General features: G+C 43.6%; 1 long non-coding RNA gene across 1 annotated transcript; it reads right to left on the bottom strand.

The window, feature by feature from the left end:
- Window positions 1–1209: 1209 nt before the first annotated feature.
- LOC108962347 (uncharacterized) lies at window positions 1210–26669 on the bottom strand. The gene is made up of 8 exons (XR_001990923.3): window positions 26398–26669; window positions 24400–24509; window positions 16424–16538; window positions 10067–10170; window positions 6334–6381; window positions 4331–4643; window positions 2619–2671; window positions 1210–1352 (listed from the first exon to the last, which is right to left on the bottom strand). It is a non-coding gene; the product is annotated as an uncharacterized LOC108962347 (long non-coding RNA).
- Between the last annotated feature and the right edge of the window lie 450 nt (window positions 26670–27119).

Raw genomic sequence — 27119 nt, 5'->3', positions numbered from 1 at the left:
CAGCCCTCTTATGTCTGTGTGCATAGAAACCTGTGAGAAAAACATTTCCATCATTTCCACAGCAGTGATCAAAGAAAATCACAAATGCAATGGACTTCAAAGGAAAGGGCAATGGCCCAGACCTAGCTCTGAGGCAGTGTGCTCGAAATTGGTGAGATCTGAACTAAATTGCTTAAAAACAGCATCCAGTTTGCAGCAGTGGCTACTGAAGGGAGCAGAGGCTCTGTGGGTACCTGCTGCTCACTGGGGTGGCAGAGACCTCTCTGCAGAGCTGCTCCTGCAGCTGCACCCACCTCTGGACAGGGAAACTCCAGCAGGAGGGAACTTTAAACAGTCTGAGAGCTGCAAAGCTTTGACCTCTCATGCGAGGGAACTGAGACAATGGGAGAAACAAAAAATCAATCAAACAAACAAACAAATACAGTCCAAAGAAGAGAAACAGAGAAAAGGAGATGCCATTCAGTGCAGCACCTATCCCACGATGATGGGTGGAAAACCAGGGAATTATTACCCCTGGGGCTTATTCTGAGCCTGGAAAATCCCCTCCTCACCTTCACCAGGAACATTTATATTCCTGCCAGTGCTAAAGGAGGAGGGAATATGGATATTAATTACTCTACAGGACACTGGGAAGGCAGTCCATGCTTTCCCTCCCTTCCAAGTTCAGAACTAGTAGCCACACCACAGATGGAGAGGAATGGGGCTCTGCTGCAGCCTGGCTGGTATTTGACATTGTCTACCAAGGAGGGATGGTCACAGCCTTGGAAAGCTGCAGATACATTCTAGCCACCCCCTCCAGCAGCACTTCCAGTGCTTCAAACTGTTTATTTGCCAGGGTGTGCTATTTTAATCCACCTTACTAAAGTGCATCACTGCTGCCAAAGGCAATTTTCTGTAGGAGCTTGGCAAAGAGGGGAGATGGGAGACAAGGATGCATTTTCCCCCCCACCCCTCCTGCCCCGAGCCAGGAATGGCAAGCTGGGAGGTGAAAACTCAAGGGCTTCATTGAACAGAATTAAAGCCTCCATTTCTGCACATTGTGGTGCCTGCACAATCATAGAGAAATATATCTTGGTTAAATTTTTGATGAGCTTTCGGCTGCTCTAAATAATTAACCAGGACCTCTCTCATTTGAACATGGGGGCAGCTTTTCATGGTTCAGACTCTTCCTGCCTTAATCACCAGGGAATCCTCGAGTTATTCAGGTCACTCCAGAAATTTATTTATTTCTTTTCAACATCACTAGTCAAAACAAAATTTGCACCTTTATGCAGGAAGGGGAGAAAGGCAGTTTTCTTTTGATCTCACTCCAGGTAAATCCCCAGGAGAAGTCTGTGTCTTGTTTCCAGTAGCTGAATAATAGAGATTGATAGGTTAATCAGTTCCAATACAATTTCCAGAGCAACAGTGTGCACTCAAATCCTGAGTTTTGACATTCCCCAAGTCCAGGATGTTCCAAAGATGTTAGTGCAGGATATCACAGCGCAGTTTTTGAAAGACAGATGCATTAATAAGGATACTTCTGTATTCCCTCATGGAAAGCAGAGGAGACTGATCCTGCTTTTGACAGTCTCAGGCTTTTGACATCTAACTACTGAAGTCAATTCTTCTCCACCACCATGTAACTGCATGGAAAATGAGGGCTTAAAATTACTCCTGTCCCTTCATTAAGTGTCACAAGGAGCTTGGATGTTGTTTTATACAGAAACCAGACTATCTTGTGAGTATATAAAGTGGCATTAAGTGTATTAAATATTGGATTCAGTCCCTTAATGAGGGACTTTGATCTCCTATCATAAGACTCAGATGTGAAAATTGGACTCTAAAAGCAGATTAGTAAAAAAAGCTCCTTCCTAACCATTCCATTTTAGTGGTGATCAGTAAGCCCCAGAATGAGCCTTGAATTCATGTAAAAAACCTGCAACATGAAATTAGCTGTGTCCACTCTGCAAGAGCACCTGTCTGCAAAGGGAGAAGAAGGGGCATGGAAGTAAGCAGGTGAAAATTTGGCTTCAAGTCATTTTTCAGCATACCTGCCTGTGAGCTTCAATATCCCATCCCCAAAAATGGGATTCACATCAGCCTGTCTCAGAGACATCACAGGAAAACAAACATATCTAAAATTGCAGAGGGCTTCAAAATACCATAGACAAAGGAGCAGGCTGCACTGTCAGCTGAATTTCTAACAAATGTCTACCCAGGGCTTTCAAACTTGTCAATAAATTCAGGATTAATGATCTCAGCTTGTGCCATTTTGTAACTCATTACTTTAGGCACAAAGCTGGTGAGCTTGTTTAGTCCTCCATGACTTTCTTTTCTTCCTATGGATGGTCACTGCAAAAATCCAAACCAGTTATTTCCCAGGAGCAGGTTTCTGTTGTTTAGCTGTTACTGTAACCAAGTTCCTATATATTCTGCTTTCACTAATTTGTCCCCTTTTGCAGTGAAAACTGTCATAACTGCTCAATTTAAAATGCAGACTGCCTGAGAAAGGGCCTCCTGAGAAATGACAGGTTTGGAGAAGTACTTTGTGTGCAGGAGAGCATTTTAAATTGAAAGCTCTCATGTTTCTGCAATGAGACTGGCAGAGCTACATGCTATTAAAATGGGAGACTTACAGGATTTTCCTCAAGAAATGTCCTTTGCTGCTGGTCATGTCTTCAAACAGTTTCTGTAAATCATAGACATAGGTCAAAATTCACTTATTTTTCATTTGATGGTATTGTTGTCAATGCTTATATTTGGCCATAGGTGCCAAAAGCATCAACCAACAGGAAGAAGATCAAAAGCAACAGAACAGGGCAGAAAGTGCTGTGGTTTCACTGCCTCAACAGTTTCTTAACTCCAGCTGTGCATCCAGACATTAAAAGCTAACTCAGAATCATCATCTTACAACAGAGGCAGTGTAAGATTTTCTTCTTTTATGAAAGCACTGCACAAAAAAACCTGTGTTTGTGAGCCATTCCCATGGCACATGAGGCAGGGAGGGGAGCTGATTGCAAAGTGAGACAAGGAGCTGCTTTTCTTCTCCAGCACTTACTGCTGATCCCAGCTGTGTCCAGTCAGTCAGGTGGCCACACGTCCACCACCCTCCCAGCACTGAGGACACCACCTTGGCCTCAGGCTTACACACTTGCTTTTCATCTTTGTGTGACTCCAGCTGGTCACAAAGGGCACCTGAGACTCCTCCAGAGTTTCCATCTTCCTGATCAAGATGCACTAGATATGTGTGGAAATCTGGCCTTTAACCTGCCTGTGCCACAGTTCTTGCTCCTCTTTGCCTCTTCTCTGCCTGGTGCAGTGTGAATACAATCCCTCCACAGCAGCTGCTGCCCCCTCAGCTCTGTGCTCATGGCAGGGCAGAACCCCCACTGTCATTTAGGATCCCCTTTATTCTGAATAGGGGAAACAAAGTCCCCCATTATCTCAGCACCTACCTGGCAGTGCTGGCTTAGTTGTTGCACTCCATAACTTTAAGGCCCTTTCGCCAAAAGAAATTATTCCATGATCTTATTCTGTCTTTTTCCAGCCTAATTTTTATATATCTACATATGTTAGGTCATCTACTATTTCTGTGGGCTAATGCATTGTCATGTGTTCTATTTCAGTAATACCTGAGTGTGATTTATTAAAATGACAATCCACAGTACAGTCTTCAATGTAGGCCTAATTTGTTCCTACTTTTTAATGCAGTTCCTCACATAATTCCCAGCATTCAGGAGAATAAGTATTTATTTTAATCACCGTGCACTGCATATGTAATTTTTTTCCTAGGTGAAATTTCTTTTTAATGGAGGCTGGGTCATGAGAGAGCAATTATATAAGTTATGTGCACGTTACAGAATAATTTAAAATCAGCTTTAGGTCAATCTTTTTTAATTATCTATTTTATCAACTGTTTTTGACTAGCAATTTAAATAATTGGGCTTGCCTAATACCTGGAAGTGTAATTGCTTTTGGATGGCCTTTATTCAGATCTCAGTGTCAGCCCCCACTGCGCATGTTTGCATCTGTCTGCGTGGTGACACATTTGTGCTGACAGCTTGTACTACTTATTTATAAAATTACAAATTATTTTAGGGTTTCTTAAAGTTTGCAGGCTGGAAATATGGAGAAACACCTGCTTGCTGCAGAAAGCTGAAGAGGATCTGCTATGTAGAAGAGAAACTGCATGAATTGGTGAAGTTCACTTTGCAAATGCAACAAAACCCCACGGGCCACCCTTATGCTGGTCCAGGTTGCAGGCAGGACTTCATGGATGTCATTTTTTAGCCTACAAAGTCCCTGTTGCTGCAGTCAGATATGACCAGGAAGGTTCCCAAAGCCTCACCTGGAGTCTGTGGGGAGAAGCAGCCTCCTCCTGGGGTTGGTTCAGAGCAGGAGCCAAGTTGGAGTGCTTTGAGTGGCGCCTGGCAGAGCCCAGAGCACACGTGTCCCTCTGTGTCCTGCGAGGACAAAACCTTGGTGTCCTTCACTTTGGGCTTCCTCAAGCAAACACTGCAGAGAGTGGCCCAGGGCTGATTCCATCCCAGCCCTAAACGTGCCAAGGCTGCCACTGTAATTGCAGTGGGAGTGTCACTCAAGCCACCTCGGTGGCATGAAAGAATGAGTTCATCAGCAGGAGTGGAGTCTGGGATGTCCAGCTAGAAAGAATAATGAGAGCCTCTGGTAGGAATTAGCCCCTGGTAGAAATTCCCAGCAGAAGGAGCAGGATTAAACAGGTGAACTGCCTCACAGGAGCCCTAAGTGGGCAGAGCAGCACTGCAGACACAGTCTGAGGTGCACAACCAGGCACTGAGCACACAGAGCCACTGTGCAGCACCAGCAGTGGTCAGGGGGTGTGTGCTGGGAAAATAATGGAAATAACCCACCACACCTCAGCTGACAGGGGTTCTGCATTTAAAAATAACTTATCCTGTGCCTGAATGAAGCCTACCTAGACTCAGCCTTCCAACAGATAAAGAAACCACCATGCACTTTTCTCAGAAGGCTGCTCTCACAGTCACTTTCATAGATAATAAAGAATCTTATTGGCATCACTCAAAAAAAGAAGATATTGGTTTAAATTTGGCATCCTGAAATCCCACTCATAGAAACACACATTTATCAGCTATTTAATGGCCTCTTCCTTGAAGAGCAACTTCTCTTTCTAATCTGATGGATGGTTTCATATTGTCCAGGTCAGTTTTGGGTTTCATTAAGCAGCCTAACTGTGTAAGTTAGGATTTTTGGCCCATAATGTTCTGAACTGTATTCAGCCACCAGTGAACATTAATGTATAAGCTCTGTGGCAGCTCTGATTACTGTTCAGCCTGCTGGGTACAGCCTGCAGGGTACATGGCAAGTGACCACTTTGGTGTCAGGCCAAGTCTGGCCTGGACAAGAATGTTTAAAGCTTCAATGCCCATAATAAAGCAATATAGCAGCTTATCAATTACTACAAAATTAGTTTCAGAATTGCTGCTGGATGCAAATGTATACAGCATTGACATTTATTTTCCTACCAAGAAAGACTTAATTTTGTTTTTTGAGAGTGACTAAGGTATTGGCACAGTGCCTTGTGTTTTTCAAATTGTCTCTATTTGAAAAATGAACTATCCCTCAAGGTAAATTAAATGAATCTTTTTCTTTGTTCTTTCAATCCTCCTGCTGGAAGCCTAGTGCTGTTCAGCTGGAACTGCATGTAAGCCAGAGATAGACAGGTTGCTCCTTTGAGCATTGACTTCCCAAGAAGCATTTAGACAAAAAAAAACCCTAGCAGGAATAAAACTGAACAATTCAGACTGCCCTCATTGTCAGAAGAGGTGCAGGAGCTCACTGTGCACATGAGGGGATAAGACTTGGTGAGACCACGTGAGGATGCACAGGAGGTCACAAAATTTCAGGAGCAAAAAGAGAGAAGGGGATAAGTGAACTGGCAGAGAGGACAGTGGCAGGGAGGCACAAACCCTAGAGCTCATTCCCACACCTGGTATTACCCCTCAGAAAATTTCTGTCTCCATTTTGACCCTTTCATCCTGCTTGCAGCATCAATTCGACTGAACATACCAGTGTTTCTGAGTAGCTTGTTCCTCTTAGATTTTTCAAACACTGTGGAGTGTTTCTCCATCAACACAGCACGTTCCTCCTGGCTTTCTCTGACTCGATAATAAGAGTGCCCAGCACACAGAGTGGGTGTAGTTTGCCCCAGCCCAGACCCAGAAGTGTTGGAGCTGACTCACCCTCACACCCTTGTGCTCAGCCCTGGAACAGAAAGGCTGCTGCCATCCCTTCTGCTCTGCAGACACTCACCTTGTCCTCTGCTGCCATCCCTTCTGCTCTGCAGACACTCACCTTGTCCTCTGCTTCCTCATGTTCTGCATCTTTGGTCACATTTTCCACCTGCAAACACATTTTCTGCTTGTTCCCTTTGGCATCCTCTTTATCTGAGTGTGCACACACACACCTGTTGCTCACTTCTGTGCTTTTCCCATGTATTTTTACATGGGACTGTGTGTTTGTGTTTCACTTGTGATTGTTTCCTCCCTGCTGCACTGAAAAGCTGTAAACATCCCAATTTCTTCTGGCACACAGAAGCAGCAATGATTACATCAGTGCAAGTTTGGTGCTAACAGCTGACACATCCATTTCTGATCACAACTTCTGTGGGCAGCCTGCCTCTCCCTCTCTAGCTGGCAAGGAAAAAGAAGGGCTCTTCACCAAAGATAAAACCTTGTCAGCTTGCACTCACCTAGGGAGATGCTGAGCTCTGAGACAGGTGAGCTTGATGCTAGGATTGAAGTCACACAGTGTTAAGCTGAAAGTTGCAAATATATTTTTGGGTATATTAGGATCATGTAGATACAAGACTCTGAAAATAAATTCCAAAAGTTCTGCTTATATAGTAAAATGATATAGTTAAACTGAAAATAGATTGTAGTGATGTCAAAAAGTGTATATTTATGTGGAAAATACTTTTTCTGTTATTATGGTCTGTCTTCACATAAATAGATGCTCACAGAATTTAGTCCTGAAATGCTGCAAATGTGAAGAGCACCAGACTTCAGATTTCTTCAGCTGGATGAGTATTACAGTTACCTCTATGTTTTTTATCAAAAGCAGCACTGTGATTAGAGACAGGTCATTTGTGTTCTAGATATGAATTCATTGCAGTATTCATGAATCTAACCCCAGCTTCATTTAATTAAAAAAAAAAAAAAAAAAAAAAGGCAGTCAAAAAATACCAGAACTCAGAAACTGATATTGAAAATTTAACACCTGAACTGGACTGGGAAGGTGTACAGACACACTGAAACTCCAGTGCTAAAGGAATGGATGGATAGATTAAAGAGATGACACAGATGATGGAGGTTTCAAAGCCAGTGATTTCACTGGCACTGCTTAATCTTTTGCTCACTGAATTTAGTGTTTGGATTTTCAAAGAAGGGCATGCTCAAGTTCTTACATTCCAGGAGCACAAACAGCCAGTGCAGTGCTGGCAAAGCAGCTCTGCCTGCACCTGCTGGGGTTTGCTGCCTTGCATCACTCCTGGGGAGCGTGTGCAGGAACAAAAACACCCAAGTGCTGGGGAAAATTCTGTCTGCATCATCACAGCTTTTCAGATTCTTGTAATTTCATTTTTATGAGTATGAAAACACGTTTCTAGTATGTTTGCAAATACCTGTGGGTAATTTCCACATGCTGCCTTTGAAGAGGCATGAAGGAGGTTAACATGGAAGGAAGAACAACACCTGGTGGTTTCATATGAGATGCTGAAGGTGATGTTTCCTGCATAACAAATCACCTGTAAGAAACTGAATGAGGCCCTGAGATGGTTTTGAGGCTTTAAATGAAACAAGGTTAAAACCATGCAGTATTAGCTTTGCCATGGTAAATGTGTTTTCTATCTCTGCATACACTTATAATTATTTTGATTTTCACAAACAACTTTGAACAGCAGACATGCTCTAGGAGTAGAGACAGGATAAATAATATTTTAAAAATTCTCTATACAGAAAAAAAAGTGTATTTTGTTATTTTTACTCTGTTAGGGCATTCTCTTTGCTAGGCCAGGCTAGTGGGTGACAGCCTTATGTAGACACAAATTAATTGCTGATTTGGATATTTACAGTCCAGGCACAGATGTTTTTTTCTATATTGTTCATTCCAAATAAAGCAAATTTAAAGGAAGAAGGAAAGGCAGGAATATTCAGCTGCAATGAGAAGCAGAGTTTACTGCACTCCTATTGCCCCAGGCATGGCTGGAACAGACTCACTCGTGCCACCCCGAGCCTCTCCTGCACCCCCAGGTCAGCACCTCTTCATCCTGTTGGACACTACAGCAAATGGGCAGTGACACACTGCCCCAGGGCTGAGAGGGGCCAGGAGAGGGGGTGGCACCTGGGCACAATGTTCTGTGTGGTGCCAGGTGTGCCAGCAGAGGGAAATGACACCTGGGCACAATGTCCTGTGTGGTGCCAGGTGTGCCAGGAGAGGGAAATGACACCTGGGCACAATGTTCTGTGTGGTTCCAGGTGTGCCAGGAGAGGGAGGTGACACCTGGGCACAAGGTTCTGTGTGGTTCCAGGAGAGGGAGGTGACACCTGGGCACAAGGTTCTGTGTGGTGCCAGGAGAGGGAGGTGACACCTGGGCACAATGTTCTGTGTGGTGCCAGGTGTGCCAGGAGAGGGAGGTGACACCTAGGCACAATGTTCGGTGTGGTGCCAGGTGTGCCAGGACAGGGAGGTGACATCTGGGCACAAGGTTCTGTGTGGTGCCAGGAGAGGCAGGTGCCACCTGGGCACAGTGTTCTGTGTGGTGCCAGGTGTGCCAGGAGCCAGAGCTGCCCCCAGTCCTTGGCTGAGCTCACAGCTCAGCAGGGAGTGGTGGCTCCATCCAGCTTCTGCCACCCACAGCACTCCAAGTGCCACAGCCCAGCACTGCTGGCAGCTGCCAGGCACAATTCAATCTCTTCTGCAGAAGCTAATCTCTTTATAGCAGCATTTGTACATAAATTAATGAAAGATCAGAATATAAAGATGTTCATTTTTGATTAGTTGCCCATTTACAGGAAATTCAGTTAAAACTGTTTAGTTTTATCATCACTAGACAAAATAAGCATGACAGGATATTTTAGCCTCTGGATTATGTAGATAACACACAGAAATGTCATTTACATTTTCATTCTTTTCACAGAGCAGCAAACCCATGCTTGCAAGCAAATTAAAATTCAGAACTTAATTGGATTTTTATATTCTCTTTAAACAGGTAATATTGTTTTTCTTCCTTTTATTATTGTATCTGAACACTGGATTTCATTTTGAGAGTGTGCCACTGAAGGTGAGAGGCCCTCTGTGCTAAATGGTTCATTTAACACCATTAAAATCTACGTTTCTCCAACACATTTGAGGATTTAGATTGTTGAATTCCAGCATTTTAGTACTGGTAAACAACAAAAAGGCTATGGAAAATTACTTTCTTGGGTGTATTCATGTATATACTTATGTGTGTATGTACAGCCACAGAAACACATGCACATACATTGTTGATCTGCTTGCATGTGCACAAATACACTTATATACATGTTTATATATATATGTATGTTTATCTATGCATGCAATGCAGACAAAATGTTCCAATAATTTATCTCTGCACACTCACAATTTGCCATAACTTGACAAGAGATTTGAGAAAAAAAAAACCAAAACATATTTTTGAGTATTTCTTAAAACTTACTATGATATGAAAACAATGGAAATAATTGACTACTTCCCTTTTTCCCCTTCTTTTTGCTTATCATGAGCTTTAGCAAGGTGGCACTTTCTGATCCTGTACATAAGACCTGATCTCTGATGGTCACAGTAAAGTCCAGTCTCTGCAAATGCAGATTGCAAAACCCAGGTCTCACACATCCCACTGAGGGCAAAGTCATAATGAAGAGTAAGAAATATCTGTGAGAAAACTTCACATTTTCATGGAAGAAGATTCTGAGAAAGGGACTTTGGCAGGAAACAGCATTTTTAATGGTGAAAAGAGGGAAAAGTCACCTCAATGAGGTCACCTCCAGGTTATGTGGCCATTCCTTACCCTCTGTGTTGGAGAGGAGCAACAGCAAATCTGCACTTTGGATCTCACAACTCACTCCTCTGGCACTGGAATGGAAGGCTTCACTCCTCACTTCAGGAAAATATCTGAAACAATGAAAATGTTAGAAGAAGAGAACATTTCTTGGCCAGCAGTTCTGGCTGCTCCCCCGAGCACTCTTGGCACAGTGGGAATCAGGGAGGCCACTCCTGTTGTGTCCCCAGGCAACGTGGTCCTGCTTTATCCCAGGGTGACAAAAGACTGCTTGCAACCATACATCTTCCCACTCCTGCAATGAACACTGCATGACCCTGAAGAGCCTGCTGAAGTGGAAACATGATTCAGAACTCCTCAGTGCTAAACAAACAGGCTCACACTAATCCCAGCCCTTCCTTTGCTCCAGTTACTTCTGGTCAGCAGGAGTCAAACATCACAGCCACAGCAGAAACCCTCAGCTCTGCAGATCTGTGTGGGGTGAGGCAGGAGCAGAAAGGCATTGCTAACTGAGGGCCTAATTATAAAACTGCCAGTACCTTTGGGAAATAACTGGCCACAAATGTCAGCTCAGCAGCAGGCTGGGAGCATTCCTGCTGAAGTATAAAATCCTCGGCATTAAAACTCCTCACTTCACATTGCATCCTTCTCAAGTGCATGACTTTAAACTGATCATGCCAGACATCTTCCCACAGCCTTTGTGTTTTCCCTCCTGAAAGCAGTGATACCAGTTTTAACACCTGCCAGGAGCACACAGGTGTGTAAATTAAAAATGTGCTTTGCCTCCTCTGCCTTGACCTTCCTCACAGATTATTACTGCACTTCCATCTACCTGAGGCAGAACCTCCACACACTCAATATAACAAATGTATGCATAAATATGCAACAAATCCCTGGCATCATTTGAAGATTTGCCCCTCATTTTATAAGCTGTGTTTATTACAGATTGCAGCATGAGTAAGGGCTTGGAATTACTTTTCAAAAGTTAATCTTTTCCACACAAACAGACACCTAAGTAATAAAGAAGTCATCAAGGAATAAAACTCCCAGCTTGGTGCTACTTCTTCTTGCCTGGCTAGTTCTCTGTAGTCCTTAGGAGTCCAGAATCAAGCATATGAGTCTGTCAAAAAGCCATTTTTTCCTCATTTCTGCCCAGAGTAAAAAAAAATTATTAAATGAACATATAACAAGAAAACCTGCTCCCACTGGGATATCAAGTCCAGCTTTGTAGTCATCAAAGCTTTGTCTAATTCAAATTACTTTGGCATAACTGTCAAAATTTGCTCTTCCCTGCTGATTCATCTCAGATTGTGGCATTTTTCCCTTTTGATTAGCCAGAGATAGACCTGGCCAGCCTCACTCACATGTGGTTCCAGCACAGCTCTAATAAATAAAGGTAATTTATTTATTGTGCAAGGGGAGGCACAACCGTGAACGGCTCTCCCACCCTCCTTGCCAGCCTCACACTCTGCTGAAACATCCAGAGAACATGGACATGAAAGAGACCCACAGAAACAGTCACAGAAAAAGTAATTTTACATTTTAAAAGTGTTTTCTAAGCATTTTCCCCCTCTCTTTTTTTTTTTTTTTTGTTTGGTTTTTGTTTGTTTTTTTGTTTGTTTTTAATTAAAAATTTTTCTGGTATAGTAATAAGTCAAAGCTCTCTTTAAAGCATGACCTCCTATGAAGTTAAAAAGTAAAACACCCTTGGCAATAGAATTTTTCATTTGTATCTCCAGTGTGCCAGTGGAAATCCCCAGTGACAAAGCTGATCCATGTCATGATCAAAAACCCCAAAACCAGTGATGGGTTTTTGGATTCAAGGTCTGTTGAAATTAAATAGAAACTACAGATGCACTTCTCTTGCATTTGGAGTTTTCCTCTTGCCATTTTTTTAAAAAATAAAGACCTTCTGAGTTTACCCAGTGTCTGTTCCTCTGGCTGTGCTGGAAGCAGGTAAAACCAGCTCTTTTTGTTCTGTGCAAGTGCCTGGAGTGACCTGCAGAGTGCTCAGCACCACAGAGCCACAGAATTCCATTGGAAAAAGGGACACCCATCAGCTCTTGACCAGGCCCTTGAGCTAATTGTATTAATAAAACTAAGTGAAATTCAAGTGCTCTCCAAAAGGGAGAGGCATTTCTCAGTAACACTGTAGAATTATTTCTGTTTTCCAGGTGGCAGGGAGGGCTGCTCAGGGATTTACCCAGTGTCACACCAAAGTCCATGGTTCTGACCTGCCCCTCCTTGCCTTGCAGGGTTGGGGCAGCTCGAGCCCCAGTGCACAGGGAAGTGTGGGCTCTGCAGGGAGCTGGTCACTAAAATCCCACTCCCAAAACGATTCATGGAGCTGCAGAGCTGTGCAGGGAGCAGCTCATTGGCAGCACCAGCAGAGAGGAGAATTCACTGTGAGGCTGCAGAGCTGAAACACTTGGAAATGTCACGGCAGGATGACAACCCACAGGCAGAGTTGTCTCTGCAGAGTCAGGACATTTCATGGAGAGCACATCCCACACAGATATCCTGGTGCTGTGACTGCAGCCACGCTCCTCACTGGCACAGCCAAGGCAGGACCTGCTCTCACCACTGATTCTACACCCCAGCACCTGGGGCCATCCCTCTGGGCATGCAGGTGTGGGTGGGGGAGCACTCAGTGCTGCCCACAAATGATGTGTGCTGTAATTCTGGACTCTCTGGCTCCCACACAGCATCTCTTAACCCATGGGTGCTCCTGCTCTGGAATAAACTTCTGCAAAGCTCAGATACATGCATTTAAAAAAAAACATGTTTCTGAAGAGTCATCAGCAATACTTGGGAGAAAAAAAAAACCTCCAAAATCTTTTCCTGATTTTAAAAAACTTTGTGTTGTTGAAATGGTTTTCTTCTTGAACATCTAATATTGACATTTAGGGGAAAAGCAGCAGCAGGAAAAGGGTGTCAAGCAACACCATTTTAAGTCTTGGGTCATAATCACTGGGAAACAGGAAGCTGGGGCTCTCCTCTTCACTAAAAGGAAAATGGAAAAAGTTCCTTGCTTCCTTTCACTAGCTACAAACTAATCTTATTTCATTAAATTCTACTTTAAAACAGATATCAGTGGTGTGACCATAAATCTAACCCCTTGAAGACAGACAGCTGAGTAAGGCTGGTTTAAAGTCACAGAGGTTTTTGTGTGCCAATGTCCTGAAGGACTTCATTCAGGTGGGTAACTTTATATTTTAAGGTTAGTGTAGCAAGGAGTTTATGGCCTTCATATTGCCCCTAGACAAGCCCAGTACAGGTCAACACAGCTATATATCCTGGAGTTCCCCAAATATATAAATGTATTTTGCATTCTTCTGCTCCCCTCCCACCCCACATCCCCCAAACCAGCAAATTCTCCCCAACACTTGCAACAATCTCAACACCTCTGGCTCTAAGCCCTCAGAAGCAGGCTGCAGGAGAGCCCAGTGTTCCTTGCACTCACAGAAGTGTGGCCAGGCCCATTAATGAGCCACTGAGCTGTGCCACCTGCCTGCTGCTGCAGCAGGGAGCTGTCAGAGGCAGGGCATGCAGAGATCCTGCCTGCAGAGATCCCTGTGACACCTCCCCACTGAACCCTCTTCAGAGCTCCCTGCCTGCTGAGTGGATCCATTTGGAGCAAGATCTGACAGCCATGGGTTTCCCATTCCCCATCTCCAGTCTGAAATACAAGCTCCATCTCTCTGCTGTTTCAGGGACTGGGATGGAGGTGGGACGTGCCCTGTGCAGGTTTGTGTGTGCTCCTCCTGCTGATCCCCTTTGTGTTTCCCCACCTCAGCACCCCAGGCAGCATCTCAGCACCAGGGACATCATCCCAGTCACAGCTACCAAGCCCACCTTGATTTGGGCCATTGTCTCCCCTGCACCCCCCAGATGCAGCTCAGCTACCACTGCTCAGATCAGATGGAATTCTGAAGGGACACAGGAGCTTCCAGCAAATTTCCTGCTGATTCTGTGCCAAAACACTTCTGCTTCTCCCCAGAAGTCCAGCACTCAGGTAGGTTTGGCAGCTTCCACCTCTTTTCCTAAACTGGATCTCAATAGTCACATATCCACACTGTTTAGTAGCTGAGTGCATTTTCTGTCAGACCAACTCTAAAAGCTTTGTCAGGAAGCAGTAAATGAGCCCAAAATTAAGCTGTGAAATACACTGTATCCACATATTACAATCCAGGAATTGACAGGTAACAATAAATACACTCACAAGTGTTGTAACAATAAATATAGCTTAAAGGGGAAGAAAGGCTTTTTTTCTTTTTCTTTTTCTTTTTTTTTTCAGTCTCTGGACTTCTGAGACATAGCCCTGCTTTGAAAATGCTGGCTTACAATTCATTAAGAAACAAAAGTCAACAATATCAAAATTTCTCCTCTTTCTTCTTGAAAACCCAATCACAAGTACTGCCTGATTTTAAGGCACAAGAGATTTTTTTTCCCCAGTAATTCTGCTATCTAGTTGTGCTGCTTTAATTAGCTATCAGCAGTACTTAATTTATTTCTAGTGTATTGTTGCCAGCTTTTTACATATCTCTCCCAACCTGTGAAAAAAATCTCAAAAATAGACCTACAAAAATTAATCTTCCTGTTCCCTGTGCAGAGATATTAAAATGGTAATTGCATTCTTTATACCTCTAAAACCTGGTTCTACTTCTAGATACTTATCTGAAAGCCCAATGAAATTGTGTGATAGCAATTGTTGATGCTACTTACACATTACTGGAAGGTATTGAGATCTGATAGTAATCATGATATTGTAAAATCTTCACACAGTGAGGCCACAGTTCATCAGTGCCTTTGATTTTTATACTGAAGGGTGGTTGCCTGGACAAATAAACTCCACTTATTAATTCTTAGCATCATATTACCTTTATTTATTAAAGCACAAGGAAAAAATCTTGTCATTTCAAGGGTGCTGTACTCAGCTGGCAATGCAGCAATTCCTTAAACACAGAGTGCTCCCCCACAGGCACCTGGGTCGTGTGGCCAGGTCCTGACTGGAGTTCACTTCCCACAGAAATCCCCTCTGCTCCAAAGCCCCAGACTGCCAGCACCTGGCTGCAGTTGGTTGCTCACCCCTTGGAAAGGCCAGACCCACTTTGGGGCTCTGATTTCAGCCTCATGGGGCTCCTCAGAGGAACTCTGAGACGTGGTCCTGGCAAAGCCAGCCTCCCCCATCCCCTTGGATGGGTCACCTTCCCACTCCAAACCCTCTTCCAACAGGAAGGGTGGGGGGCTTTTGCCCTTTGATATCAAATTGTCTGAAGATTTTTTCCACAGATCCATGCCAAGAAAAGCTAAGCATGAATTACCAGCAGTTTGGCTGGAGGCACCTTCCTTCCTTGTGACCCAGACAGGCTCTCCAGCAAATGGAGATTTTTGGAAATTCAGAATTTTCATTCCAGAGAAAAGGGTATCAAAAAAAGAAAGAAGTGAGCAGATTATGCTCTTAAAAACTCCTCTAATATTTCCATTTATTTCAATATTGTTTGGCAACTTCTCACAATAAGCAGTTCAAATGGCCCAAAGTAATTGCAAAAGAAATCCTATTAAGAGATCCTGATGAAGGAAACTATTAAAATTATCTGTACAGTTTGCTCTGATGAATCTCCCTACTTCACTTTTGCAGCAAATAATATAGTTCCACGTTGTTTTTTCCTTTCACCAGAAGTGTGAATTATAGTCCTATAAATTCACCCTAACTGTCAATTAAATTGAATAAACATTGTGTGAGTGAATTAGGAAGAGATACAAAGCAATTCAATACCAGGGTTAGTTATGGAGAAGGCTTTTTAATGAACATAAATTGATATAATTAAAATAAATTTGCTTTTATGCTCCTGAAGTATATGCCCTGCAAAACAAACAGTGGGCCAAAGGTGCCATTTTCCCTGAGATGAAATGGGAGCTTCCTGCTCTCTGGGATTTCTGACATTTCCAAGGCTGGAAGATGCAACCTACTATGTTAAAGGAATGCAACAGAGGAGATAAAACTTCAGCTTTCTGTTAAATTTAGTTTTTCTCCCTAGCATCACCTTCTTTTTCCAGAAGGAAAGGAGTAAATAAAAAAGCCTTTCAATGTTATTCTTTCTAGGCTGGCAGTAACCAGTCGCTCGTTTCCCTGAATTCTCATTTTTGCAAGCTGTGATGCAGTCATATGTCAAGACCACATTTAAAATCGACGTGCAAGGTGAGAAAAGCATTTTTACTGCTACAAAATCTCCCTCTCCCTCTTTCTTTGTGTCCCTGGAATAATAGCAATAGGCTCATCATCATTTTTGACTGTGTAAGGATAGGAGAGGTGAATCATGTGGACCAATCTCCTACCTGACAGCACAGCATGCTTTTCCTCACCTTCTCCTGGGCTTGCCTGCACTCCCAAGCTGCAGCACCGTTGCTTTTGTCAGACATATTCTCCAAATCAGCTTCCATTTCAGGAGTTCTCCCTCACACAGCAAAATTATTCTGGCTGGAAAATGGGGAGAGGATTTTTTTGTGTGCACAACAGCATCATTGACAATTAGTGCCTTTGGCATCCCCTCTACAGAGAGAGGAATTTCACTCTGTAGATAAATAGAGAGCTTAGGTTTCCAGGGCTGTCAGCCCTTAACAAACAATAAATGCATGCACCAGTGTAGAAGGGAATATAAATCAGAACAGCAACTTGAAGGTTCTTTCTTAATAACACAATGCATGTTTATCTCTGAGAAAAGAAGGCCCAGCAGCTAGCAAACACCACTAAATTCCCACACAACATGGCATTGTTTATGGCTGTTAGAAAGGTAAAACATGCTTGAATAGATGTTAGTGTTCTTAACACCAGAGGCCTGCATGCTTAGAGAAAGGCAATCACAGCACACTATTTCTCCCGAGGCACTACCAACTATTGTTCCTCATAATTGCAAGCATAAGATTTAAAAACCTTTTCATTGCCTTGATGAGTTGGTTTGCAAACTGGCAGCATACCAGCCACTGGCTTAGGCTGTGTGACACCATATGGACAGTCCCTAAATCCCAAAATCCCAAAGCACACGCCTCTCCACCCTCAGAGGATCCCCTGATCCTATGATAAAGGCAGATCACTGCAAAGCCTGATTCCATGATTTACAAATGCTTTTAGGGTGAGCAGTTCTGAATTTCCAGGGAATAAATTTTTCCCTCCCTCCCCCCCCTCCTTCTCTCCCCTGAATTTTCAAGGTTATTATCTCAGTGCTTTTTCCTTGGTACCAATTCCTCTGAACTTGAGTTCACAATGACTCACAGCAGGGAGGCACAGAGAGAGCTTCCACCAGAAGCTTTCTCCCTGGAGGAGCTTCACAATGCTGCCTATTATGTAGCAACTGGAAATGCTGGCTAAATGGCACACATCTCTTAAACATCCCTTTCTCTCATTTGTTCACCCCAGGGACCCCAGGCATGGGGATGGATCTCTGCTCTCCCCATCCCACCCTGCTCACTGGAGAGATGTGTGAAAGTGTGGAGGGATTCCAGTCTCTGGGCTGCAGCCATGACTCCCAGCACTGCTCTTTGGAGAGCTGAACTGGTGGGCTCCAAGCCTCAGGTCAGCCCAGTGTTCACCCACCAGTGAAAGCCCTTAGAGAAAACAGCCCATCTTAGTGAGGGGTTAAATTTGGGGATGTTTTCCTCAGTCCTGCTCATCCCACAGCCCCCACATTCAGAGGTGCAATGCAGAGGCTCTGGCTGTGCTGCAGTGTGGATTAAAAGATTCTCTCCTGAAGCTTGGTAGAAGGACCTCATAGAAGCAAACCCTCCTCAGCAGAAGATCCCTTCTACTGCAGTTTCAGGTTGGCCATCCCTCCTTGCACTCCCACACAGGAGAGCACAGACCCTAAGGACAGACAGCCATAAATACTGGGAGGAAATCCACTCCCCCAGTCTCATTAGTGGAGACAGCAGTACAGACCACCCTGCCTCCAAGCAGGCTGCAGCCCTGCAAGCTGGAGCACAGAGCAGGCTGGCAGCAAGACACAGGGCCATCACATGGGACTGGCAAGTCCTCAAACTAACCCACCAGTCATTTAAATCCATCCATTGTTCCTCCTAAATGTCTCTCTTCCAAAAGCCCCTGGCAGGTGAAATCCAATACCATGCACTGACTCACAAATAGCTATTCATTTCAAGAAATCCTTCACCTGAATTGTTTGTTAGAAGCTTCTAAGGAAAACACTGGGTAATAGAAAGTGTAGGTGAAATGACAAGTTGAACTGATTGCACACAATAAACAAAGCACCTGGGGCTTCAGTGTGCCACAGTTTTGTTTGGAGGAGCAGGATAATGCTGTAAGCCTAGCAGTGGTCCAAGATTACAGGCTACCACTCAGTTCTTCTATTAAATTCAGTGATGCTGAGCCCTGGCTCTCAGCTTCTTTTCCCCTTGACACACTTGCTTTTGTGTAATTCATTTGCCAGAGAAGGACCCCAGAAGAAGGCCTGTCCTCTCCAAAGATTCTCTGTCCCTGTTCTGGCCCTGGCACCATAATCCCTTGATAACACACCTAGTAATTCTCCTAGCACGTGTACAACTATCACTAATAGCAGTGAGAAGAATAGAAATTATTTTGCATTGTACAATCCTGTGGCCCATACAGCACCTTTTGTTGCAGTTCAGACATTAGTCACATCAAGTCCCTGATCACAATGGTGACATTCCACCCCTGTGATGAGTAGACACAGGGTGCTGGTTGACTGCTTACAGCAAAAATTGTTGTTTACAAGGTACTGTAGAGATGGCAGCGCTGCACTATTAAAAACATATTAAATTAAATGAATTCAAACAAGCAGCCCCAAGAACAGAAAGGAGAACATTGTGGAGCTGCCTTTACAGTGAGCATTTAAAGACAAATCCTGTTCCTGAAGTGCAGCACACACACACACAGATGGGTCAGGTCCCTCTCTGCCTTTCTCTGTAACCTTTATGGGAGGAGACAAGTGGAAGTGCAGCAAATGGGGATCTTTTCTCTTCTACTCTCACGCACTTTAGCAACCTAAGAATAGCACAGATTAGTTTCACCTCTTCCCAGCCTGGATTGCTCCCCTCAGGGATAAATGCCTGCAGAATGTGTCAGCTGGTAAAGCATCTTTCCAGACTGATGGGGAAAGGGGAAGGTGAGCTATTCAGTGAGCACCACCCATCCAGGAGCTCTGAGACACCTGAGGGCTCAGGGCATGCGGATGAAGCCCAGAAAGGGTGCAGCAGTTTGGCAAAACTCTAAGTCAAAACACCATAATATTGAAAAACCTATACCAAAAAAAAACCAAAAAAAAACCAAACAAAAACTAACCAACCAACCAACCAAACAAACCCCAACCAAACAAGAAAAACTGTCTGGTGGAGGAAGTCAAGGTCTTATTGTGGAACCTTCTCCTTCATGCCACAGATAATCTTTTCCTTCAGTATGATGTGATCACAGGACAGTATGTAGTGAAGCTTTCTGCAGAACAGCAGAAATTTCAAGCCTGGCTGCATGGCAGAGTAGAGGAACACGTGCCCTGGCACAGCACCACCAGCACTCTATGGGCAACAGGCAGCTGGATTAGGCAAAAACCAAATTAACAGAGGGAGGAGAAAGAATATAGTGCCTCCCCCCAGGGCATGTTTAAAAGGCTTCTGGGCCCAAGGGATGAGCACAGCCACCAGCTGCTGAACTCTGCCCTGTCCTGGGCAGATGCAGGGGTATCCCTCAGTCCCAGCCCTCAGATCTCTCAGGCACTGCTCCAGAATCCTGTCCTGGGCAGAAGGAGAAAGGTTCATTAGGAATTTCTGCCTTCCCTCTGTCAGGCTCCTCTTGAAACTACTACAGCCCTGAGCTGGCCTGACACTGCTCACGTCTCTTCTGCTCAGCATAATCCCCAGCTAATGGCTGTATGGGAGAGGCACCTCTTCCCAGGCATGAGGCAGTGCTTGGAACATGAATATTTCATAAATGAATACAGACTTTTCAAAAATTATTAACACATTTCTGCAATTCGTGTTCAAGGATTGCTGTAAAATAAGGCAGAGCTGTGCTTTCAGGGTCTCACTTCCACTCCCAGACTGATCCTGACAGTATTTAAAACATGCAGCTACAGGCTTATTATGCTGTATTAATACAACAGATCTCAAGGATATTTATCCACTGCTTCTGCTAAGAAGCATTTTGAAATGCTTCCCTGACTCCCATTAGATCCTACACTAAGGTAACATTTCCCAGGAGTTTATTTGTATTTCAGAGAAGAACACACTGACCATGTTCACCCTTTCCAATATTTCTTCCAGACACAAGGGATTATTTACCCATGCTTGCATGCAAATATCTCATCTAATTCATTTTGTTCTTTTAAAATGCTGGTTAAATAAAGCTTTTCAGGGGAACAGAGTCTGTTTCAATTTATCTTAGTTGAAACTGGGACTATAAATCTCTTCAGTTTCCTTTATTGATCTTAGACAAAATTACAAATATAAATTACAGCTGCTGCAAATTAAATGTTCTAATGACTGTGTTTGAAAGCAAATGCAATGGCGTCAATAGCACATTAGATAAGACACTGTGAGAATAGCAGAGAACTACCATTCCCTGCTGAAAGCAAAAGGATTTCTGTGGAAACTCACAGCCAGGGGCTTCCTTCTCCCACAGCCATGTTCTCCTATCTCTCATTAATTTGTAAAATTAGCCACACCAGATCTACAGCACTTGCAGATGGTTTGATGCAGCCATGGAGAAAACTGATCCACTGGTTAGATAGACACCTTCATTTCAGCCATCCACTGGTTTGATAGACACCATCATTTCAGCCCAAAGAGGGCTGCTCCTGAAAGTCTTTCTTAGAGAAAAAATGCCAGGCTTTGGTTGAAATTGTATTGAACCCCACAAAGTTTGTACACTGGACCACGACAAGAATCCAATTCTGGCAGGTGGTGCTGAATCACTGCATTCAAAGAGGCAGCACATATTCTACACAGGAGATAAACATATCTCCAGCTCAGCTGTCCCACCAGCTCCCTTCCCTCTTTATCTCACTGAAAGCACTGGTCACAAGGTCATGCTTTACTAGGGCAAATATCAAGTGATGCTGCTTCAAGTGTGATATATTCCTCATGAAGAAGCTCCTATTTCACAAAGCAGCATAATCATCAGTTTTCTACACCGCTGGCATTTAGACCCTTAAGCACAAAGGTATCTGTTTACCAGGTCATGAAATTGCAAGTATAATATCAGTGGCTGTGCTGTGCTTGACAAAACCATAAAACATTTCATTTTGCTGCCTAGTGAGCTTTCAAAAGCCCCGACACTGGAGAGGAGACAACATTCGTGTTCCCATCAAAGTATTTCAAAACACCTACTTTTCTGTCTGTGATCTCTGGACATGCATTTTTCCTTCACTCCAGTTCTTCCACTTCTCTCTGATACAGCCAGCACTGCAAATATCCAAGAAAACTGGTTCCTTTGATGCTTTCTTAAGTTTTATGTGATCACAAAGCCTCTCTGAATAAGTATAACTGTGTGTAGTCAAGGTATTAACATCCCTACAAATTTTGTGAAATGGGCACCTTGGTAAGCAGATGAATGAGCTCTCCATTTATCCAGAGATAAATGCAGGACACGGGCCCTGGAAATCCTGTTGTCTTTGCAGCTCACAGAACTAATTGCCTCTGAGCAGAATTCAGCTGCTTTGATAGACACCATTGATTCAGGGCCTCACAGCCATTAAATGGGTTGCTACTAAAAGTCCTGCTTGTAAGCATCCCAAAAATGACCAAAACTGCACTGTCTGTGAAACCACAAAGATTTTGCACTCTGGACCAAGCAGGAATTTCATTCTGGCACGAACTGCTGGCCAGGAGGGCAGGTCTGTGAGCTGTTCCACAGATGGAACTTCTCCTCTGTGCTTAAAACAGGCAATAGATCCTGATTTTTGTCTTCCTTCATTGTGTAACCTAACAAAAAAAAAAAAAAAAAAAAAAAAAAAAGAAAAAAAGAAAAAAAGAAAAAAAGAAAACAGCTGGAGCAGCAATCTTTGTCTCCTGCTTGTTCTCTGGTATCAGCCAAGCTGCTGCTAAAACCTCCACAGACACCTTGTGTCATTGGCATCTCTGTGGTTTTGGGGGAAGACATTGGAAATTTTTTTTCTTTTCTTAAAATAAAAGCATTCAGAAAAGCTTTCCAAACCATTGCAATGATCCAGGTACCACCTTCTCTTTCAGTGGTGGAATTAGTGGACATCCCAGTCATGTTCTAATCTTCTTGTCTTGGCTGGCAGACCTGCATGTCCAAGAGGGAAGCACAGGGGCTCCTCTGGAGGACATGGATGGCCTCTGATCCAGGGAGAGCATTTATGTAATTTAGAATTAGCCTCTGACATCACTTTTTGTTCTTTGCTGAGTATCAGCTTGTGGAAATTCATTCATGATTTACTTTGACCTTTAGCTGCACTTGATATTTTCTTATACCAAAACTTGACACTTGATAAAGAAAAACTCAAGAAAACATCATCCAGCAAGCCAAACATCCCCAGGAAGGGCAGATCTCAGAGTGAACTGATAAAAACCATCCCCTTGCTGACAGCCTGGGAAGATTCAGCCTCGAGCTGCCCAAAGCAGGATCTTCTGCCTTAATACCACTATTTATGCTGATTCTCTCTCAAATCCTCAGGTCTTTTGGGTAATAGTGCTATACAAACCTGCCTTTGGGGAGATTTTTCTCCTCTCTTTTAACATGAGTGAGCCCAAGCTACTCTGCATGTGTGCAGTCATGCATGTACAAATTTCAGTAAGTATCTTCCACAGGAACATTCTGCAAAAATTGTTTGTGCTGGATGCAAAAGTTCAGCCAAGGGAATTATCAACATCCAGCAGTAATCTCAGTGTTAAATGGCAAGGAGGCAATTACAAGGATCAGGTTAAATACCTTTCACAATCCCTACAAGCCATAAGGCTTGAGATGTTTGCCCTTAGAATTGTAGCACAGGGTCTGGGCAGTGGTGAACCAGAGGGGAAAGAACCTGGGATCCCTGGCCCCTCATCTCCTGCTATTTGCAGAAGGTGAAAGCAAACCCTTTTTGCTCAAGAATCAAGTGGAGTTTTGCCTACAAAAGAAACAGGAAAATGTCTTTGATTATATTTAAATATTTCAGAGAGGTGACCAGACTGTGGAAGTTTAATTACCTTAAGCCATGAGAGGGCAGAGAATTGAGGGCAGCAACAAAGAGAATGAAAAGGAGAAAAATGAACTTTTTTCCAGGACAATGAAATGTTACTATTTATGAACCTGCAAGAGAATTAGAGCTGAAATCATTAGACAGAAAAAGAGATTTTAATTAATGATGGTAATTCTTAGGAAAGGAACCAGATTGCCAGCCCTGGAAACTGCCAGTTCACTTTATCCACAATGTCCATCCAATCTCAATGAGGCTATTTCAAAGATCCCCAGCACAGGACGTTATCCTGAGCAGAGAAGTTCAGTTTCTGATTGCTCATGCATCTTGTCTTTTGCTGCAGCTGAACATGGCATCATGGATAGCTGTTCCCTAAATCAACCCCACGGTACAAGCAGATCCTTTGACTTGGGCCAATTGATCTCTAGCAGCTTGTCTCAGATCTTAGCAGTGTCTGAGAATCACAAAACCTACTGAAATTAATGTAAAGGCACTTAGGTTCAAATGGCTGCTGCATCAGGGTCTCAGCCTGAGGAATTACAGAAAATTGATCACCAGCTTCCTCCAATACCTAAGGAACCCTTAACAAACCCAGACCACAGCAACAAGGACCAAAGGGGGAAAAAAGGAACCTTTCATTCAGATGATGCAATTTCAGCTGACTTTTAATGCTTCTGTTTAGAGACATTAGTCCCTTCATCCCAGTCCTGATGATGTCTGCTGTGAGAGACAGCAGACAGCACATTTTGCAAAGAGCAGCAGCAGCAGAATTTGTTTCCAAAGTGGAGGGTGAGGAGGAAGCTGGGGTTTTTTAGCAGTTGATCATAAAATCCTGGAGTAATGAAACATTAGCAGAAGCCTTTCACCATCTAACCTCTGCATCCTGTTCTCCATGCTTTTGCAGCTGGGTGGAGAATTCCACCTCCCAGAAGGGCTGAGCAGACTAACAGATTTGGGGTTCAAGTTCCCTGGGAGAAGGACAGCTAGCCAGGCTTGTCCTGAAATTTGATTTCTAGTCCCCACTGGCCTAGCAACACAGCTGCCTTAAGCTAAACACCTTGCTGTGGTTCTCAAAACATCCTGTGGCAGGGACAGCAATGATTTTCACTACTTGAGCCTAATATGAAATGGATTAAGTCACACATATCAAATTCACTTTAACATGAGTATTTCTATTACCTGGGTCAGAGAGTCTGTGCAGTCACTCTTCAAAACCTGCTGTTATTAATTCAGCAATTACAGCTTTATGGTGGCAGGAAATCCTTGGTGTTTGAGCTGGGGCTGGAAAGCTGTAATTCCGAATGGGACATGACATGAATTACTGGATTGCTGTAATTTCTCAGCTTTTCATGCAATTTCTCTGCATATATTAAAAATACAGCAAGTAATTCACTTTTAATTATGCAAATTCAAAGACAGTAAGACAAGAGATGGATGAGTTTTTAAATGCCTGCTCTGCCTGGCCACCTGGGGTTAACACAGAAAATCCACCAGCTAATCAGGTAACCTGGCCCACCATGCTCCTGCTTGCCTGAGTGTACAAAAAATTACCTCTTTTTAGTATTCTGCACCATCACAAGAGCACAGAGCACAGGAAATAAATTGCCACACAGAGGGAAAGCTGGGCAAAGGCAAACCCTCTCAACCTGACTTTCCCCTTCTCTTAGGTGTTTAAGGACAGCTGATTCTGACATCCCATAAAACCTCAGAGGCTTTCAGGCTTTCAACTTGCTTTCTAATTTGGCCATTCTCATCCTCAGCCACCATTTCTCAATGAAAGGAAAAAATTGCCCAATGCAGATATTAAAAAGAACTTTTAACTAGAATGTTCAAACCAGGGCCAGATTGTACATTCTGCAGATCCATCCTTGGCTTCTGTTTCTTGGCAAAATCTCTAGCTGCAGACAGCTTTTGTATGCTTGAGTCCATGCACAGGTCTGTGAGTCTGGTACACTGGTCTCAAAGACGTTGCTAAATTGTAAGATAGCAAGTGCAATGATGTCTTGCTAAAAGTCTAGTAGCTGTATCTAATAGCTAAAGTGCTCACTGTGGTAATTACAGAGGCGAGAGGCTGCTGAACATGTGTATAAAAGGAAATAATTGGAGTAGCAGCAATGCAAAGGCGTCTCCAAGCCTAGAGCAATTGTTATTTTGCCCTCCTACTGATGTGCTACTTATTGAGGATGCAGTGGTTAGAAACCAGCTCTCCTTAATGAATGCTAAGTTCAGGTGTTTTCCATCCAGAAACCCCAAGGCTTCATCTCCAGGGCATACACAGTTTGGGATGCAGAGGTAAAATCACTCACACACCTTGTGCCTTGCCCTGAAAGATTACATCTGCCTCTTTTCCCTGGGAGAACTTCCATGCAAGCACATTAGCAATGCAAATCCCAGCAACCTACTGAAAAGAGGGTGCTGAAGAAGGTGCTCACAAGACACTGCTGTGCTGAGTTCTTCACATTAATATTTACAAAGCAGGTGGAAACTTTTCATTTTCTCTAATCTCTCCATCCTGCTTTCCCCACCCAGAGATCTCACTGCTAGTTTCAGTATTGCTTCTTTAAAGGTGATTTCTTGCAGCTTCTTCAGCACCTATTCCAAGTGCTGAATTCTTTCAGTGCTTGCCTGGGTGCCTATTACACAGAGTTTCAAAAGCAGAAATCTTCCTGAAGAGGAGTGGGTGGTTCAAGTGGTTTTTTTCCGTCATGTCCTTGGCATTGCTATTACAAATCTCACTCAGATATGGTATCTGCCCTGCAGCCCTGGAATCCAGCCTTATTCTCCAGCTTTTTGAAACTCATCTCTCCATTTTGGCATACCTGCTGATCACAGCCTTCATAAATCTAAGCAGAACTGAGCATTACCTTCACCTCACAGCTTCTGCAGAAACCTGAGTCATGCATTAGTCACTTGTGGTCTCAGCCACTGCCACTACTCTCAGAATCGTGTTAAACTCCTGCTCTTCACAGAGTGAAGCCCAGAATTAGCTCACTTACCTGTTTGTCTGCTCCTCTTTGACAAAGATGTTTTGTTGGGCAGGGGAAGGTCACCATTCCCTTCACCAACACCCATCCCCAGCCTGTTCCCTGATTGCAGAGACTTCTCCCTCTGCCTCATCATGGAGCACTTCTGCCCAAGGGGACACAGCCCCTGAGCACTCTGTGTCTCTGAACTCACCATCAAAGCACTCTCAGTCCAGGGAGCTGAAGATCTGAACCCCTGCAGTGGGAAAAGCAGTTCTTGCTGGCTGTGAACAGAAGAGTTTGAACTCCCCTGCCACCCAGTCCTGCTAAAGGGAAACCAGATTCTTATTTATAATCAGGAGGAAATGAAGACCACAAAACGAGACGACGACAGCGTCGTGAAGGATTTATCTTAAAATTCAGAACAAAGCAGAAACAATATCTTGGCTTGATGGAGATTAAAGACTTGTGTGGATTCTCCCATTCTTGTCTGATCTCACCATTATGTAGCAATGGTTCTCATAACTTTTAATTTGAATTCTGCAATGCACATCTGCTGCCAGTTCTACCAGCCAGAGTCTGTGCAAAGATCAGCTTGTAATGAGAGCCAGTTTAACCCCCTCATTTCCTTCATGGCAGTGGTATCATGGAGATCACTTACAAACTAGCACGTTAAGAAAAGCAGTTAATTGTGCTGCTGGACCTGCTTTGGACATAAAAGGCAGAATTAATAACAGGTTTAAAGAAAAGGAGTCCTGTAGGCAGGGAAAAGGTTAGTGTGAGGTAATGTCAGCTTGTAAATGGAAAACATGGCTAATATTTGGTTAAAAGATAAGATTAGAGTGTTTGCTATTGATTTGAATGACATAGCTTTGATAGATAGAAAATAAACATTTTGATGAAAAGAAGTGGCAGAAACACCAAGGCTGAACCTTT

Source organism: Serinus canaria, chromosome 14 (assembly GCF_022539315.1).
Source record: "Serinus canaria isolate serCan28SL12 chromosome 14, serCan2020, whole genome shotgun sequence".
Taxonomy (NCBI): domain Eukaryota; kingdom Metazoa; phylum Chordata; class Aves; order Passeriformes; family Fringillidae; genus Serinus; species Serinus canaria.
Note: the sequence above shows the minus strand (reverse complement) of the source record. Positions and strands in the feature narration are given on the sequence as shown.